Source organism: Bombina bombina, chromosome 6, assembly GCF_027579735.1.
Source record: "Bombina bombina isolate aBomBom1 chromosome 6, aBomBom1.pri, whole genome shotgun sequence".
NCBI lineage: Eukaryota > Metazoa > Chordata > Amphibia > Anura > Bombinatoridae > Bombina > Bombina bombina.
The window spans coordinates 646,792,381-646,810,567 of NC_069504.1; the positions used below are offsets into that span (position 1 = coordinate 646,792,381).

The 18,187-nt window shown below is 36.5% G+C and overlaps 1 long non-coding RNA gene across 1 annotated transcript in view; it reads right to left on the reverse strand.

The window, feature by feature from the left end:
• LOC128662185 (uncharacterized) overlaps positions 1 to 17,529 on the reverse strand; it is a 173,566-nt gene extending 156,037 nt beyond the window's left edge. Inside the window, exon 1 of the long non-coding RNA XR_008402716.1 lies at positions 17,476 to 17,529. This is a non-coding gene — a long non-coding RNA (uncharacterized LOC128662185). The remainder of the gene's footprint in view (positions 1 to 17,475) is intronic.
• Positions 17,530 to 18,187: the final 658 nt, after the last annotated feature.

Below are 18,187 nucleotides of genomic sequence, written 5' to 3' on the forward strand. Positions count from 1 at the left end.
GGGTTCATGTTAGGGTGTTAGGTGTAAACATAACTTTTATTTCCCCATAGGAATCAATGGGGCTGTGTTACTGAGATTTACGCTGCTTTTTTGCAGGTGTTAGACTTTTTCTCAGCCGGCTCTTCCCATTGATATCTATGGGGAAATTGTGCACGAGCACGTACGACCAGCTCACCGCTGACTTAAGAAGCGCTGGTATTGGAGTGTAGTGTGGAGCTCAATTTTGCTCTACGCTCACTTCTTGTCTTTTAACGCCAGGTTTGTAAAAACCTGTAATACCAGCGCTGCAGGTAAGCGAGCGGTGAGAGAAAAAATGCACGTTAGCACCGCGCAGCTCATAACGCAAAACTCGTAATCTGGCCGATTGTTTCCTATGACAGGCATTAAAAATAGCCACTTATCAATATGTATTTAAAATAGACGTTATATATCTATAATCCTAAAGAAACCCTGAATGTCAAAATTGCACAGGCTTTTTATGACATTCAGGTTAAAAATGTAAAATAATTTTTAGGATTTCATTTTATTTATGTTGACTTAAACTCATTATTGCTGGTAAGTCCTAAAGAAAATCCAATATGCACAAATAAAATGAACAGGGAGAATGACTCACAAAGATTTCATGAGGTAAATAGAACTGCACAGTTTTCTATCAGCCCTCTTCTTCTATTGGCTGAAATATTTAGGCTAGTTTAAGTTTCAGGGGAGGGATAAATGATAAAACTCACAACCATACATTGAATTGTCACTCTATGCAAAATATATGCAAATGAGTATATTTCCAAAGTACACATTTTGGTGATGAACCTTCTACCATTAGATGCTGTGTTACACATGTCAAGGAACTTTCAACCAACAGATGGCGCTATGGCATGTTACACAATGTACATGTATGTGACTGGGAAACAGTTACAATTTTATTTTATTTTTTTTAAAACTGGTTCTTAAACAGCTCTTGTTTATTTTATAGAGTTTACAACAAATTGTTTTTCTTTGTTTGTAATTTTAGTTAATACATTTGCTTTATGTTTAAGAGTTAACATCTTGATGCTCTAAATATAAACATTAAAATGTTAAGTGCTTGTTTGCTATTTAGAACCAGCAACACAGTATCGTTGAATATATGGGTTATTAAAGGGACAGTCTAGTCAAAATTAAACTTTCATGATCCAGATAGGGCATAAAAAATTTAAACAACTTTCCAATTGACTTTTATCACTAAATTTGCTTTGTTCCCTTGGTGGTATTTTTCAAAAGCTAAACCTAGGTAGGCTCAAACTGATTTCTAAACCGTTGAAAACTGCCTCTTAGCATTTTGAAAGTTTTTCACAGTTAGACAGTACTAGTTCATATGTATCATATAGATAAACATTGTGCTCACTCCCATGTAGTTATTTAGGAGTCTGCACTGATTGGCTAAACTGCATGCCTGTCAAAAGCACTGAGATAAGGGGGCAGTCTGCAGAGGCTTAGATACAAGGTAATCACAGAGGTAAAACATATATTAATATAACTGTGCTGGTTATGCAAAATTTGGGGAATGGGTAATAAAGGGATTATCCATCTTTTTAAACAATAACAATTCTGGTGTAGACTGTGCCTTTAAGCATTTTTTTTGCTTTGCCCGCTTCTTGCATATTACCAACAACGATTGAACATAATTATTTTGTTGTACAACATGTATGTTGCATTAATTTTGGGTGACTGACAGTTATGTGAATATGAATAATTGAGCTGTACAAATGATATGGACTTGCAGGGTTTGGCTGCCTTGAACCACCTATCCCCCTCAACCTTTTAGTCACACAAGTGATTGTACCTTTTTGGGGGGATTAAATGGTACAGACATGGACTCTTTGACAGTTGAAAACATATTTGTACCTTATTTACTGCTAAATGGTACATATTAGTTCCTTAAGGTGTAATTATGATCCATTGAGGGTACAACCACAGCAGTTGTACCCTAGGTGTTCACAAACGGACCCCAACCGTACCCTTTTTCTGACAGTGTATTTCTATATCTATCTGTATATACCTATATCAATATATCTATTCCTATATATATATATATATATATATATATATATATATATATATATATATATATATATATATATATATATATATATATATATATATATATATATATATAAGTATAGATATCTATTTAACATTATTATATATATATATATATATAAGTATAGATATCTATTTAACATTATATATATATATATATATATATATATATATATATATATATATATATATATATAAAAAGTACATTATTTTCTATGTGAAGAACATAGGAATGTAAAATATGTGTAACGCTTATCAAGGTTGGCAATTTATGTCTAACATGGTCAGGTTATCGCACATGAAGCATTCCTAACTTCAATGCACTTTATTAAAAAATTAAATATAAATTATTAAAAAATATTAAACATAAAGTAAAATACATATATATTCTAGGGATTACTTAGAATATTTTACAGTATGTATAATATTTTTTTATACATTGGAATGTGAAATATTAATAACTCCTGTTGGGTTAGCGCGCAAGTGAGAGGTGTTAACGCAGTCACAATATTTTTTTTTTTTTACTTTCGACTTGTTTTACGTGTGCTACACAACATTGCCAAAAAGCGGAGTTTACGCTAGAGCAGGAGCAATAAATAGTGCTCCATTTGTAATGTAGCCCTTCATTTGTACCATACAAACCACTGTTGACTCTCTGAGAAGGTGTAGTGTTTGAATACTGGTGCACGGGGCCTACACGGCATATGTGTGTATGCCACTGAAAAAAGAGTAATAACGCTTACTAGAAGCATTTTTGCTATTGCAAAAATGCTTCTGTTTAAAATTGAAATGCACCCATGCATGTTTCATTTTGTGGAAATTGTATGCGATTTTCATTGGGTGTTATGAGGTGGAGTAAAGTGGGAGGAGCTATAAGTCAGCGGGCCTTGCCAATACTCCTGTAACATTCTTGATCAATCTGCTGCCAATTGTCCTTGGAAATTTTGATTCAAATTTTGGAAACTATTACCTACCACTATTGTCCAAAAAATATCTAACATAATACAAATACTAGCTAGACTTGCTCACTGCTATTCATTTAATGACCTAATTTCAAAAAAGACAAGGCTAATGCACTTTCCCATTACAATGCCACAGCTTCATTCCTCAGTGGATATTATTCATTCTCTGTGTCATTACTATGATTTGAAACTATGTCTTTAGGAAGGTTTTCAGAACTTGCCCAATAAACAATTTAAAGGGACATTTTACTCTAAAATTGTCTCCCCGTTGTCATATAGATAACATTGTGCTAATGCACGTGCAGTTATTTAAGAGTCAGCACTAATTGCCTGAAATGCAAGTCTGTAAAAAGATCTGAGATAAGGAGGCAGTCTACAGAGGCTTATATACAAGGTAATTACAGAGGTTACAGAGTTTATGCAAAACTGGGGAATGGTTTTTAAATAAAGGGGTTATCTATCTTTTTAAACAATAACATTTTTGGTGTTTACTTTCCCTTTAACCCTTTCCGGTCCTAAGTAAATCTTGCAGCCGGCAGGTTTTATTTAATTTTCGCGCCACACTTTTGAATTTCTTAGCTAAATAACAAGTCACTGCTAGATGGCGCTATTTAGCTGTGAAATACAAAACTGGAAATGTCGGAATATATCCAGAGTTTGACCGCATGCGGTAAAGCGCTTTGTCGGATATATCCCGACAAAGCACCTGAAAGGGTTAATGTGTTCCCAATGGTTCATATTACCTGTTGGAGTGTATTTAATTATTTGTGAACAGCTCAGTTACCTTGTGCTATATAAAAAAAGTGCTTTTGCCTGCTTAAAACACCACCTATACTGCAAATATGAATACAGATGTATTCTCTCTACAAAAGCTATGTAAACAGTAGATAATAACACTAATCAACCTTCCAGTGGGGGATGAGAGCATTTTATCTGAAATAGTTGGCTGTGCTCATTAAATCCTCCAGCAATAGTAAGCATTTCAATACCTATTAGGCTGCATATTTAGCCAAATATAAAATAAGCAAGTCTGCTTTACCTGCAGACTTAGGCCATTTATATGGGCATGTCTTTGAGAATAATAGGTGATGGCTTTAATGGACAAAAGCAGTTTTTTCAAATACAAAAATAGACATGAAGGAATAATTTCCCATATATTTAATACTTTGTAGTAGATATAACAGTCATTTGAAAACATTAAAGGGACAGTATACACCAATTTTCAGATAACTGCATATAATAGACACTACTATAAAGAATAATATGCACAGATACTGATCTAAAAATCCAGTATAAAACCGTTTAAAAACTTATGGCTAGATTACGAGTTTTGCGGTATGAGTGAAAAAGCAGCGTTAAGCCTCATAACGCTGCTTTTTCACTACCGCTGGTATTACAAGTCTTGCAGGTTTAGGGGCACCGCACACTTTTCTGGCCTTAACGCAAATTAAGTTACGCAATTTGCATAAAGTCTTCTTTCAATAGGACTTCCACATCGCCGGTATTACGAGTCTGCCTGGGAGGCCAAAAAGTGAGCGGTACACCCTATACCACCAAGATCGATACCGTAAACTGAAAGTCAGTAGTTAGGAGTTTTATGCTACAACGCTGTAACATAAAACTCACAACTAAAGTGCTAAAAAGTACACTAACACCCATAAACTACCTATTAACCCCTAAACCGAGGCCCTCCCGCATCGTAAACACTAAAATAATATGATTAACCCCTAATCTGCCGCTCTCGACATCGCTGCCACTAGAATAAACATATTAACCCCTAAACCGCTGCACTCCCGCCTCACAAACACTATTTAAATATTATTAACCCCATAATCTGCCGCCCCTAACATCGCCGCCACCTACCTACATTTATTAACCCCTAATCTGCCGCCCCCAACGTCACCGCCACTATACTTAATTTATTAACCCCTAAACCTAGGTCTAACCCTAACACCCCCTAACTTTAATATGATTACAATAAATCTAAATAAAACCTACTATTAATAACTAAATAATTCCTGTTTAAAGCTAAATACTTACCTGTAAAATAAACCCTAAGCTATCTACAATATAACTAATAGTTACATTATATCTAGTTTAGATTTTATTTTTATTTTACAGGCAAGTTTGTATTTATTTTAACTAGGTAGAATAGTTACTAAATAGTTATTAACTATTTAGTAACTACCTAGCTAAAATAAATACAAATTTACCTGTAAAATAAAACCTATCCTGTCTTACAATAAAACCTAACCTTACACTACAATTAAATAAATTACCTAAATTAATTTCAATTACCTAAATTACAAAAACAAACAAACACTAAATTACACAAAATAAAAAAAGAAATTATCAGATATTTAAACTAATTACACCTAATCTAATAGCCCTATCAAAATAAAAAAAAACCTAGCCTAAACTAAACTACCAATAGCCCTTTAAAAGGGCCTTTTGCGGGGCATTGCCCCAAAGAAATCAGCTCTTTTACCTGTAAAAAAACAGCCAATAGAATGTGAGCTCAATCCTATTGGCTGATTGCATCAGCCAATAGGATTGAGGCTCAATCCTATTGGCTGATTGCATCAGCCAATAGGATTTTTCACCTTTACTTCCGATTGGCTGATAGAATTCTATCAGCCAATCGGAATTAAAGGGACGCCATCTTAGATGACGTCATTTAAAGGAACCTTCATTCAGCAAGAAGACTTTGATTGAAGAGGATGCTCCGCACCGGATGTCTTGAAGATGGAGCCGATCCACGCCGGATGGATGAAGATAGAAGATGGTGTCTGGATGAAGACTTCGGCCACTTGGATAAAGACTTCTGTGGGCTTCGATGAGGACTTCTGCCGCTTCGTTGAGGATGGATGTCAGGTCTTCAAAACTGTAAGTTGATCTTCGGGGGTTAGTGTTAGGCTTTTTTAAGGGTTTATTGGGTGGGTTTTAGTTTTAGATTAGGGGTTTGGGCAATTGAAAAAGAGCTAAATGCCCTTTTAAGGGTAATGCCCATCCAAATGCCCTTTTCAGGGCAATGGGGAGCTTAGGTTTTTTAGCTAGGTTTTTATTTGGGGGGTTTGGTTGTGTGGGTGGTGGGTTTTACTGTTACGGGGTTGTTTGTATTTTTTTTACAGGTAAAAGAGCTGATTTATTTGGGGCAATGCCTCACAAAAGGCCATTTTAAGGGCTATTGGTAGTTTAGTTTAGGCTAGGGTTTTTTTATTTTGGTGGGTCTTTTTTATTTGGATAGGGCTATTAGATTAGGTGTAATTAGTTTAAATATCTGAAAACTTATTTTTTTATTTTGTGTAATTTAGTGTTTGTTTGTTTTTGCAATTTAGGTAATTGTATTTAATTTAGCTAATTTATTTAATTTTAGTGTAATGTTAGGTGTTAGTGTAACTAAGGTTAGGTTTTATTTTACAGGAAAAATTGTATTTATTTTAACTAGGTAGTTAGTAAATAGATAATAACTATTTACTAACTATTCTACCTAGTTAAAATAAATACAAACTTGCCTGTAAAATAAAAATAAACCCTAAGATAGATACAATGTAACTATTAGTTATATTGTAGCTATCTTAGGGTTTATTTCTTAGGTACAGTATTTAGTTTTAAATAGGAATTATTTAGTTATTAATAGTAGGTTTTATTTAGATTTATTTTAATTATATTTAAGTTAGGGGTGTTAGGGTTAGACTTAGGTTTAGGGGTTAATAAATAAAGTATAGTGGAGGGGACGTTGGGGGCGTCAGATTAGGGGTTAATAAATGTAGGTAGGTGGTGGCGATGTTAGGGGCGTCAGATTAGGGGTTAATAATATTTAACTAGTGTTTGCAATACGGGAGTGCGGCGGTTTAGGGGTTAATATGTTTATTATAGTGGCGGCGATGTCCAGAGCGGCAGATTAGGGGTTAATAAGTATAATGTAGGTGTCGGCGATGTCGGGGGCGGCAGATTAGGGGTTAATAAGTGTAAGATTAGGGGTGTTCATGTTAGGGTGTTAGGTGTAAACATAAATTTTCTTTCCCCATAGGAATCAATGGGGCTGCGTTACTGAGCTTTACGCTGCTTATTGCAGGTCTTAGGCTTTTTTTCAGCTGGCTCTCCCCATTGATGTCTATGGGGATATCATGCACGTAAAACCAGCTCACCACTGACTTAAGCAGTGCTGGTATTGGAGTGCGCTATGGAGCACAATTTTGCTCTACGCTCACTTCTTCCCTGTTAACGCCGGGTTTATGAAAACCTGTAATACCAGCGCTGTAAGTAAGTAAGCGGTGACAATAACGTGCAAGTTAGCACCGAGCAGCTCTTACCGCAAAACTCGTAATCTAGCCGTTACTTAGAAGCTTCCAGTTTAGCTCTGTTTAAAAGGTTATGTAACACCCACTGCAAGTGGGAAATATCAGACACTACCCCCCCCCCCCTGCATATGAAAAAACTCTTTACACAAAGTATCAATAGATTCTCTCCTGCTAGTGATTTTTTACTGCTAGCAGATATCTGGCACTTCTTTAGCCTATAAATTCACCCTTCAAAGTCCAAGGATTAGCAAATCTATGTCTTTTTTCATTTGCAGTGATTAGAGTTGCACTGGATTAGTAAATCATTTTTGCATGCTTTTAAAGGGACAATACAGTTTTTATACGCACAATACAAATCAGCAATAACGCATTAAGGGCTAGAAAGTGGAGTGCTAATTTATCCCGTGCCCGTAAACGGGTAAATTCACCCATTTACGGGCGTGCGATAAATAACCAGCTATTACAAGTGGCTAGTTATTGCTACCGCCAAAATTAAGTATATTTTACTTTTTTTTATTTTTAAAAAATGTAGCTGTTTTTTTTTTTTTTTAAATAAAAAATAACTGCACAAAGCAGTTTTTAGGGGTTAAAAGTGGGATGTTAGAAAACAAACGGCACTGAAAAGTGCCTTTACATTGCGCTCTACACATATAAACTCATAAATATATGTACATAATCATATACATATAAATTTAAGATCTGCTGCCCATCGCTGCATGTCTTACCCCCTTTGCTGCGCTAAAACGATGCTCCCATTGGAGCCTATGAAAGTGTGCTGTCTTGAGCACAATGCTTCTGTCCAATGTGAACGTAAGGTTGTGTTCGCATTGCACTTCACTTGTAATACCAACGCACATTAGCATGCGCTGATATTACAAAGTGGAGCGCAAATATAACCTTCGCAAAAGCAATATTTTGCGCTCCACTTGTGATCTGGCCCTAAATTAGAAAAGCTATGCATACATTTTAAAAAAAAGTTGCAAAAGCAGTTAACTCCGTAATTTAATCTCGTTTACTGTAACCAGTTAGAGACAGATATATGTGTGGAATGTTGTTGCTCAGGGTTATGGATTGTGTGGGATGCACTTCTGCCTCTCTAGAGTCACATTACAGGAAAAAAAGAGCAAAATAAATAATTAAAGTACATTACATTGTTTTTTATGTCCCATTATTAAGCATTTCATGGAGAATACATTTTTTGAGTTTAATGTTCCTTCAATCCCCTTTCTTGGATACTTAAGATCTCTCTCATTTCAAATTTTATGCATACACCCTTTCAACATTGGCCAGAATGTAATTTTTGCTTTATTTGATTATTTGTAATATTAATAAAGTTTGTTAGAAGTAATAAATGCAAACAAATGCACATTTGACATTACTCATTTTTATTAAACACAATTATCAAATACATCAAGGTCCAAAATGCACTATAGCAATAACTAAATCAGTTAAAATTAGGTGATAACAATCTTAACTCCCAAGGGAAATAAAACAAAGCAACTGTCATTTTACTAAACAGTTTTCATTTAGAAAAAAAAATGATGAAAGGCTAAATCATGAATATTCTTTTAAAACTTTATTGAAAAAAAAAGAAGAAAAGAATAAAAAAAACGAGCATATTGGAAAAGAGCCATTTTACAATAAAGCCATCGACTAGCTCCATCCAACTTCTGCAGCTTGATGCTCATCTCATCCAAGTGGAAGCACATTTTTAGAGCCAATTTTTTTTAAACTAATCTTTTATATAAACTCATGGGTTGTTTTTCTTTGATCATAGTGCTTGTATTCAAAATATTTTCTTTTATTAAGTGATTTATGCAAATTTGCAATCATTTAGAACTTTAGATTTATCTTATGTTACAATTATATTAGCTTCTCATTGAAGCCTGGTATTCAAAACATCGACAAAAAACAATGAAAAACTGCCTGCTTGGGTTCGATATCTACAAAAAAAGGAGCTGACCCACGAAGTGTCGAAGAGTGACAATGTGTCTTCCAAAGAATATATTGATTGCAGCTTCTGCAAAACATCGCCACTCATCGGCACTATCAGCGCGGGGGCGGAGGCACATTTGAATTGTTCCAACACAGTACAGACAGTGTGTTCATTAAAACAAAAAACGATTTCTGTGTAGGAACACTTCAAATATTACACACCTAACCTTACTGAACCTTCACTACCTGCTCACACTGGAAAATATATCCACTGAAAAGGTGGTAAGACAAATATGTCTGAAACCCTGTACCTAAACTGCAGGGCTGTCCATGGGATATATCAAACTACCGGCAATGTATCCCAATTAAAATGCAGGATACTCGCCTGGAACACCCAGCTAACTCCCACAAAACGCCTAAATCTATGTCATGTCATCACTATACCTGTCTAATAAAGATGTGCAGCCAAGACATTTTCTTTAGGATGAAATTTTAATTCGGTATATTCAAGGAAATTTGTTTCTTCAAATATTTGGTGACTGTATTATTCTGTATTTAAGTTAAACAAATGTAAATGTTTTAAAATGTTCCACCTGTAGCTACAATACTTACCTTACTATGCTCTGGATAGCGTGCTAAGGTAAGTATTAACTCCTTTAAAAAAAATAAACGGCTAGATTTAGAGTTCTGTGGCCAAAGGGGTGCGTTAGCTACGCGTGCTTTTTCCCCCCGCACCTTTTAAATACCGCTGGTATTTAGAGTTCACAGAAGGGCTGCGTTAGGCTCCAAAAAGGGAGCGTAGAGCATATTTACCGCCACTGCAACTCTCAATACCAGTGGTGCTTACGAACGCGGCCAGCTTAAAAAACGTGCTTGTGCACGATTCCCCCATAGGAAACAATGGGGCAGTTTGAGCTGAAAAAAAACCTAACACCTGCAAAAAAGCAGCGTTCAGCTCCTAACGCAGCCCCATTGTTTCCTATGGGGAAACAGTTTCTAAGTCTGCACCTAACACCCTAACATGTACCCCGAGTCTAAACACCCCTAACCTTATACTTATTAACCCCTAATCTGCCGCCCCCGCTATCGCTGACCCCTGCATATTATTATTAACCCCTAATCTGCTGCTCCGTACACCGCCGCAACCTACGTTATCCATATGAACCCCTAATCTGCTGCCCCTAACCCCCGCCGACCCCTATATTATATTTATTACCCCCTAATCTGCCCCCCCCAACGTCGCCACTACCTACCTACAATTATTAACCCCTAATCTGCCGACCGGACCTCACCGCTACTCTAATAAATGTATTAACCCCTAAAGCTAAGTCTAACGCTAACACCCCCCTAAGTTAAATATAATTTTTATCTAACGAAATAAAATAAATCTTATTAAATAAATTATTCCTATTTAAAGCTAAATACTTACCTGTAAAATAAACCCTAATATAGCTACAATATAAATAATAATTATATTGTAGCTATTTTAGGATTAATATTTATTTTACAGGCAACTTTGTATTTATTTTTAACCAGGTACAATAGCTATTAAATAGTTAAGAACTATTTAATAGCTACCTAGTTAAAATAATTACAAAATTACCTGTAAAATAAATCCTAACCTAAGTTACAATTAAACCTAACACTACACTATCAATAAATTAATTAAATAAACTACCTACAATTATCTACAATTAAACCTAACACTACACTATCAATAAATAAATTAAATACAAATACCTACAAATAAATACAAATAAATACACTAACTAAAGTACAAAAAATAAAAAAAGAACTAAGTTACAAAAAATAAAAAAAGAACTAAGTTACAAAAAAAAATAATAATTTACAAACATTATAAAAATATTACAACAATTTTAAGCTAATTACACCTACTCTAAGCCCCCTAATTAAATAACAAAGCCCCCAAAATAAAAAAATGCCCTACCCTATTCTAAAATAATAATTGAAAAGCTCTTTTACCTTACCAGCCCTTAAAAGGGCCTTTTGCGGGGCATGCCCCAAAGAATTCTGCTCGTTTGCCTGTAAAAAAAACATACAATACCCCCCAACATTACAACCCACCACCCACATACCCCTAATCTAACCGAAACCTCCCTTAAATAAACCTAACACTAAGCCCCTGAAGATCTTCCTACCTTGTCTTCACAACGCCGGGTATCACCGATCCGTCCAGAAGAGGGTCCGAAGTCTTCCTCCTATCCGGGGCTGAAGAGGTCCATCATCCGGCTGAAGTCTTCATCCAAGCGGGGGCTGAAGAGGTCCATCATCCGGCTGAAGTCTTCATCCAAGCGGGGGCTGAAGAGGTCCATCACCCGGCTGAAGTCTTCTATCAAGCGGCATCTTCAATCTTCTTTCTTCCGGCTCCATCTTCATCCCGCCGACGCGGAACATCCATCCTGGCCGACGACTTCCCGACGAATGACGGTTCCTTTAAGGGAAGTCATCCAAGATGGCGTCCCTCGAATTCCGATTGGCTGATAGGATTCTATCAGCCAATCGGAATTAAGGTAGGAAAATTCTGATTGGCTGATGGAATCAGCCAATCAGATTCAAGTTCAATCCGATTGGCTGATTGGATCAGCCAATCAGATTGAGCTTGCATTCTATTGGCTGATTGGAACAGCCAATAGAATGCAAGCTCAATCTGATTGGCTGATTGGATTGATTTTTAGTTCTTTTTTTTATAATTGTAGGTAGTTTATTTAATTTATTTATTGATAGTGTAGTGTTAGGTTTAATTGTAAGTTAGGTTAGGATTTATTTTACAGGTAATTTTGTAATTATTTTAACTAGGTAGCTATTAAATAGTTATTAACTATTTAATAGCTATTGTACCTGGTTAAAATAAATACAAAGTTGACTGTAAAATAAATATAAATCCTAAAATAGCTACAATATAATTATAATTTATATTGTAGCTATATTAGAGTTTATTTTACAGGTAAGTATTTAGCTTTAAATAGGAATAATTTATTTAATAAGATTTATTTTATTCTGTTAGATTAAAATTATATTTAATTTAGGGGGTGTTAGTGTTAGAATTAGCTTTAGGGGTTAATACATTTATTAGAGTAGCGGTGAGGTCTGGTCGGCAGATTAGGGGTTAATAATTGTAGGTAAGGTAGCGGCAACGTTGGGGGGGCAGATTAGGGGTTAATAAATATTATGTAGGGGTCGGCGGTGTTAGGGGCAGCAGATTAGGGGTACATAGGGTTAATGTAGGTTGCGGCGGTGTGCGGTCGGCAGATTAGGGGTTCAAATTTTTTATTAGAGTGGCGGCGATGTGGGGGGGCCTCGGTTTAGGGGTACATAGGTAGTTTATGGGTGTTAGTGTACTTTAGAGCACAGTAGTTAAGAGCTTTATGAACCGGCGTTAGCCCAGAAAGCTCTTAACTCCTGGCTTTTCTCTGCGGCTGGAGTTTTGGTAGTTAGATTTCTAAAGCTCACTTCAGCCAAGACTCTAAATACCGGCATTAGAAAGATCCCATTGAAAAGATAGGCTACGCAATTGGCGTAGGGGGATCTGCGGTATGGAAAAGTTGCGGCTGGAAAGTGAGCGTTAGACCCTTTCCTGACTGACTCTAAATACCAGCGGGCTGCCAAAACCAGCGTTAGGACCCCCTAACGCTGGTTTTGACGGCTAACGCAGAACTCTAAAACTAGGCGAAAGTAAATTATGAACCCTGGCACTTTTTTTGTTTTCTTTCATTTTCGTTGTGCATTCATTCAATTTAAAAAAAAAAAAAACAACTTCCTATTATAACTATAGGAGCGATGTCAATGCATTTATAAAAATGTTAAAATAATATGTATTGTACAAGAAAATACATATAATTTAAAGTATTATATATATTTTTTGGATGTGTTCTTTTTATTACTTTAAACATAAATATATCATTTACAATATAAAGGTATGTTATAAAAGACAGTAGCAGAAAATTTATGTTTCCGCTACTAACTTTGATAACATAATTATATATTTTAAATTAAATATTTATGTTTAAAATAATAAAAAACGCACAAAAGACTGTTTAAATTCTATAGAATAATTTAAATAGTATGCATTATATAGGAAAATGCATATCATTTAAACATTGTATATAAATGTAATGCTACTCTAAACTATTAATACCTTATGCGCCCTCACCCCCAGTGCAACCTAAACTCGCAACACTATTAATCCCTAATCTGCCATAACCCAATAACCTAAACACCCCCTAACCTATTAACCCCTAAACTGCCAAAACTTTACCGCAAGAAACCCCTAGCCTATTAATCCCTAAATCACCAATACCCAACTACAAGAAACCCCTAACCTATTAACCCCTAAACTTACCTCACCGCAAGAAACCCCCTGACCTATTAACCGCTAAACCGCCAATACCCCACTGCAAGAACCCCCCCAGCCTATTAACCCCTAATCTGCCAATAGTCCACTACAAGAAACCCCCTAACGTATTACCATAACCCCATCACAAACTATCACAATACCCCTACACTACTTAACCCCCTAACAGCTAACCCCCCAAAGCTCCTAAACTAACACCCCTTAAGTTACACAAAATAAAAAAAAAATAAAAAAATTACAGAAAATATAAAACACACTACAAAAATAAACAAACACTACAAAAAATAAAAACTCCAAACAGTAAGGCCTATCCTAACACTAAAGTCCCCTTAAAAAAGGCCCACTACAAAATAAAAAACCCTATACTAACACTAACACATATTCTAACCTAAACAGGTAATTTTGTACGGCATTTCACTTGGTAAAAAAATAAAATTCTATTATAAAACCAAAGTAACCCCCCTCCACCCCCATATAAAAAGCCTATGTTAAAAAACCTTAACTAAGAATTGTCCTGATAAGGGCATTTGGTAGAACATTGCCCTAAAGTTATTATAGCTATTTTTTTATTTTTTTTTAAATCCTATTCTAAATAAAACCTAGACTAAAAAAAAAACATATCCTAAAAAATAGATTGCCATGAGAAGGACATTTGGTAGGGCATTGTCCTTTGATGAGCATTTGGTAGGGCATTGCCCTAAAGTTTTACAGCTGTTTTGCCCTGAAATAAAAATGTTAAAAAATCACCTAAAAACAAACAAATATCTTCTTAACAAAAGATTGCCCTGATAAGGGCATTTGGTTGAGCATTGCTCTTAAAAGTGCAGCTGCTTCTCCAAGACAATGCTCCTCTTCTATCTTCATCCATAGCAGTGGTCCTTCTTCCCTCTTCAGCCATGGCAGCGCTCAGCTGGGGATGTCCTCTCTCATTCGACCGGTCTTCATCTAACTTCCATCTTCTGAACTTTTCATCTTTGGATCTTTCATCGCCAACGTCCTTTTCATGCGGTCACCACCATACTGAAGTTTGAATACGGGGTACCCCCTTATATAGGGGTACCCTTGAATTTCTAATAGCTGTTTTTTAAAATCAGCCAATAAAAAAGCTTTCATTCTATTGGCTGATTTGAATTTGGTTTTGAAAATCAGCCAATAGAAATGCAAGGGCACCACTATATAAGGGGGTACCTCTCATTCAAAATTCAGTATGCGTCGGTGACTGCATGAAGAGGACGTCGGTGACGGAAGACCCAGATGAGGAAATGAGAAGGTCAAAAGATGGATGAAGACTGTTCAAGTAGAAGAGGCCATCCCCAGTGGAATGCTGCCATGACTGAAAAGGGAAGAAGGACCACCACTATGGATGAAGACAGAAGAGGAGTTCCGCATTGAGAGTAGCAGTTACCCACCTAGGAGCCGGATTTAAGTTGGTTGAGTACCATCTTTGGGGTTTAGAGATAAGCTTTTTTTTGTGTGGGTATTTTATATTTGGATAGTTTTCTGTAGTGAAGTGTTCCATCCCTCCCTCTCCCTTCAATTTTTGTTCTGTAGCGTAGGGTTACTCCCACTCCCTCCCCCTTCGACGCAGGGCTGCCTACCCTGCCTTCCATCCCATAACTGCTGCTGTCTGTAACAATCTGACAATCTGCCCTCATTTGGTAAAGGGAGCATGATCAATAATCTTAGCTGTCAGAGCGGACAACTGGGTTTGCAGCATAAGGCAGAAGGTAGGACGTAGCTACTATGTCAACAGGGTATGCTAAGCAAAGTACCTAGCTACGTCCATATGTCTTAAAGGGTTAAGCCCTCACTGAACCACAAATCAAACTGTGGATATCTATTGCTGCCTTATAATCATTTTAACACAGGAACATTCTTTTGAAAGAAGATGATCTCATCTTTCCAAAAAGGGGTCCCATGGGGTTTGATAGAGGGGCTATTTAATTACCCATATGCCTCAAGTGATCACTGTAGCCACGCCATAGAACATCTGTTAGCCACCTGAGCATGGCCCCTCATTTGAAAGATGTATCTCTCTACTTTTAAAATTATATAAATGCCTCCATTTTAATTCTTATATGGGGGTACTAGGGTCTCTGTTAGTGCCCAGAGCCTCTAAAATGTACTTATTAGTCAGATGATTGTCCTGTAGCACTCACTTTATCTGGAGGGGCACAAGACCACACATTGAACAAATGAATCCCGAGTTGTATTAAGATATTAAAGGGAAGGAAGACTTCCATTTGGGGTGGAGCTACACAGACACCTAAATCAGCATCAGCGTCATGTTTGAACGCTCGGATTATCATCCACCCCTGACACAAGCCGTATAGCCTCTATCTGTTAGGGGCATACTGAGGCAGCAGGCGGTAGCCTGCAAGCATCGGAGCTCTAAAGGCCATATTTGGCCACAAGAAGAATCCCCATCCACTACCACAGAGGCTCACACCTTCTGCTTTCTGCATAGCCAGAATCCTTACCCCTGGAGGATCAAGAGTGGCTGCCTGGTCCAGCCAGTACCCACCGGAGGCGCTTCCATGCATTGGAGTTAAAGCAGATAAAGAGTGGCTGCCTGGTTTAGCCAGTCCCTGACGGAGACGCCGACCTTACAGTGGTTCCACAAAACCCAGCTGAGCCAAAACGCTATCCCTGCCACACTATTCTGCCGCTTGAAGTTGATGCTGTTTTCCCGCGGAGGGATCCAAGGGAGATGCCAATACCTTGCGGCATTAGAAGGTACGAAGGGAAGAATCAGCAGATTTGGACACCAAACACATCCAAGCTGAGGTCTTAACACAGAAGCACTGATTGTGCACTTACTGTGGAGATGCATACCTCAAGATCCTCACAACTTCTGTTGGGTGTTAAACGCAAGTAACTTACTACCTTTCTACAGGGCAAAATAGTGTATTGGCTGTAAAGGCATTGAACTCCTTGTTATAATGTATATACTCAGAAAAGGGCTTGTGGCCTGACCGCTACCAGATGTTACCCTAAAAAACTAATTGGCGGTGTTATTTAAAGAATAACCTTGGAAGGCAATAAAAAACAAACTCTCTATACATAAAGCCAAGTCCAATTGTTTCCAATTTGCACTGCCACATTATCTATATAGAGCTCGAACCTACAGTGGTGCTTTGACTTTTATACTCAAACTAACTGTTTGGAGACACTATTTTTCTTTTCCAGAGTAATGCAAAGTATAAACATTATACTGTTCTTTTGAGTAGATGGTAGATTATTAGGATGCATAAGCAATACATTTGCTATTTAGATAAGCTATTTTGTATTGTAAGTTTAAAAGGGGTATCCTATGCACGCTATATAAGTATGTCATTTCACTGTTTTCTCTTGTCATAAGTTTACTTTGCTATCCCTGCCAGCTGATAAAATATTATCCTATATTTGGTGCTGGACACTTTCAGTGCCCTAATAACGTACTATAAATTATCTGCATTGCAGTGTTTAGCACATCTACAGATTTTCAGTATTATTGAGGCTCTTTAGACCCTGATAAGGATCTCACTATATTTGTCCTATAAAACCTCTATAAAAAGAGAAACTAGCTCCATAACTTGGCCATTAATTTTTCATTTGGGCTAATAATAATAATAATATCAGTTTTCAATTAATCGCAGGCTCTTAGAATTATTTTTCTGTTTTATTAGGTCCCACTCTAAGTCTCTCTTATATTCACTCTCTCACCTAAAGATTTTCTTTAAAAGGGAATCACACTTATCTGTATTTTACCCAGAAGCCAGCACTATTGGCAGGATAATTTTTTTTTATGTTCACTATATACATGGTATTTTCTTTATGCACTTACCTTAATGGAACAATTTGTTACTCAGGTGAAACAGAGTTCACCCATAATGCCTCCTAAAGATAAAAAAAACAAAGTATCAGATTTAAGTACGGATTCTATCTCCGAAAATATGACCCCTATACATGACTATCAAGCTTTGATAACGCATTTGAATCAGCTTTTTACCCCTCAATTTGATACAATTAAAAAAGAGCTATCTGGCATTTCAACCAAAACCGGTTCCCTATCAGCTGAGGTTAAAGAATTTGCCCCCAGATTGTTAGAAGCATAGAATATAATATCTGATCTGGAAGATTTAGTAAACACACAAGAAAACACGCTCTCTAAACAAGAATCTAAAATCCAAAATTTACAACTACGCCTGGAGGATCACTCCATGTTTAACAATATTAGAATTGTAGGCCTTCCAGAAACCTTGGAATACGAAAATGTATTAAGTTTTAACTCTACGTTACTCCCTCAAGCCCTAGGATTTCCTCCCTAACAGCTACCCCTAGCAATAGAAAGGGCACACAGAGTAGGCCCCAGGAAACTCAATAAAGATGGTACAACAAAAAGTAGAATGTGTATCTTTAAACTTCTTAGATTCCAAGATAAGCTTGAAATGTTAAAATTATTTTAAAAATTTCAAATATTCACTATCGCAAATAAAAAAAATTACTATTCCAGGACTTCTCAAATGAGACTGCCCTAAAGAGAAAAAATATAGCTC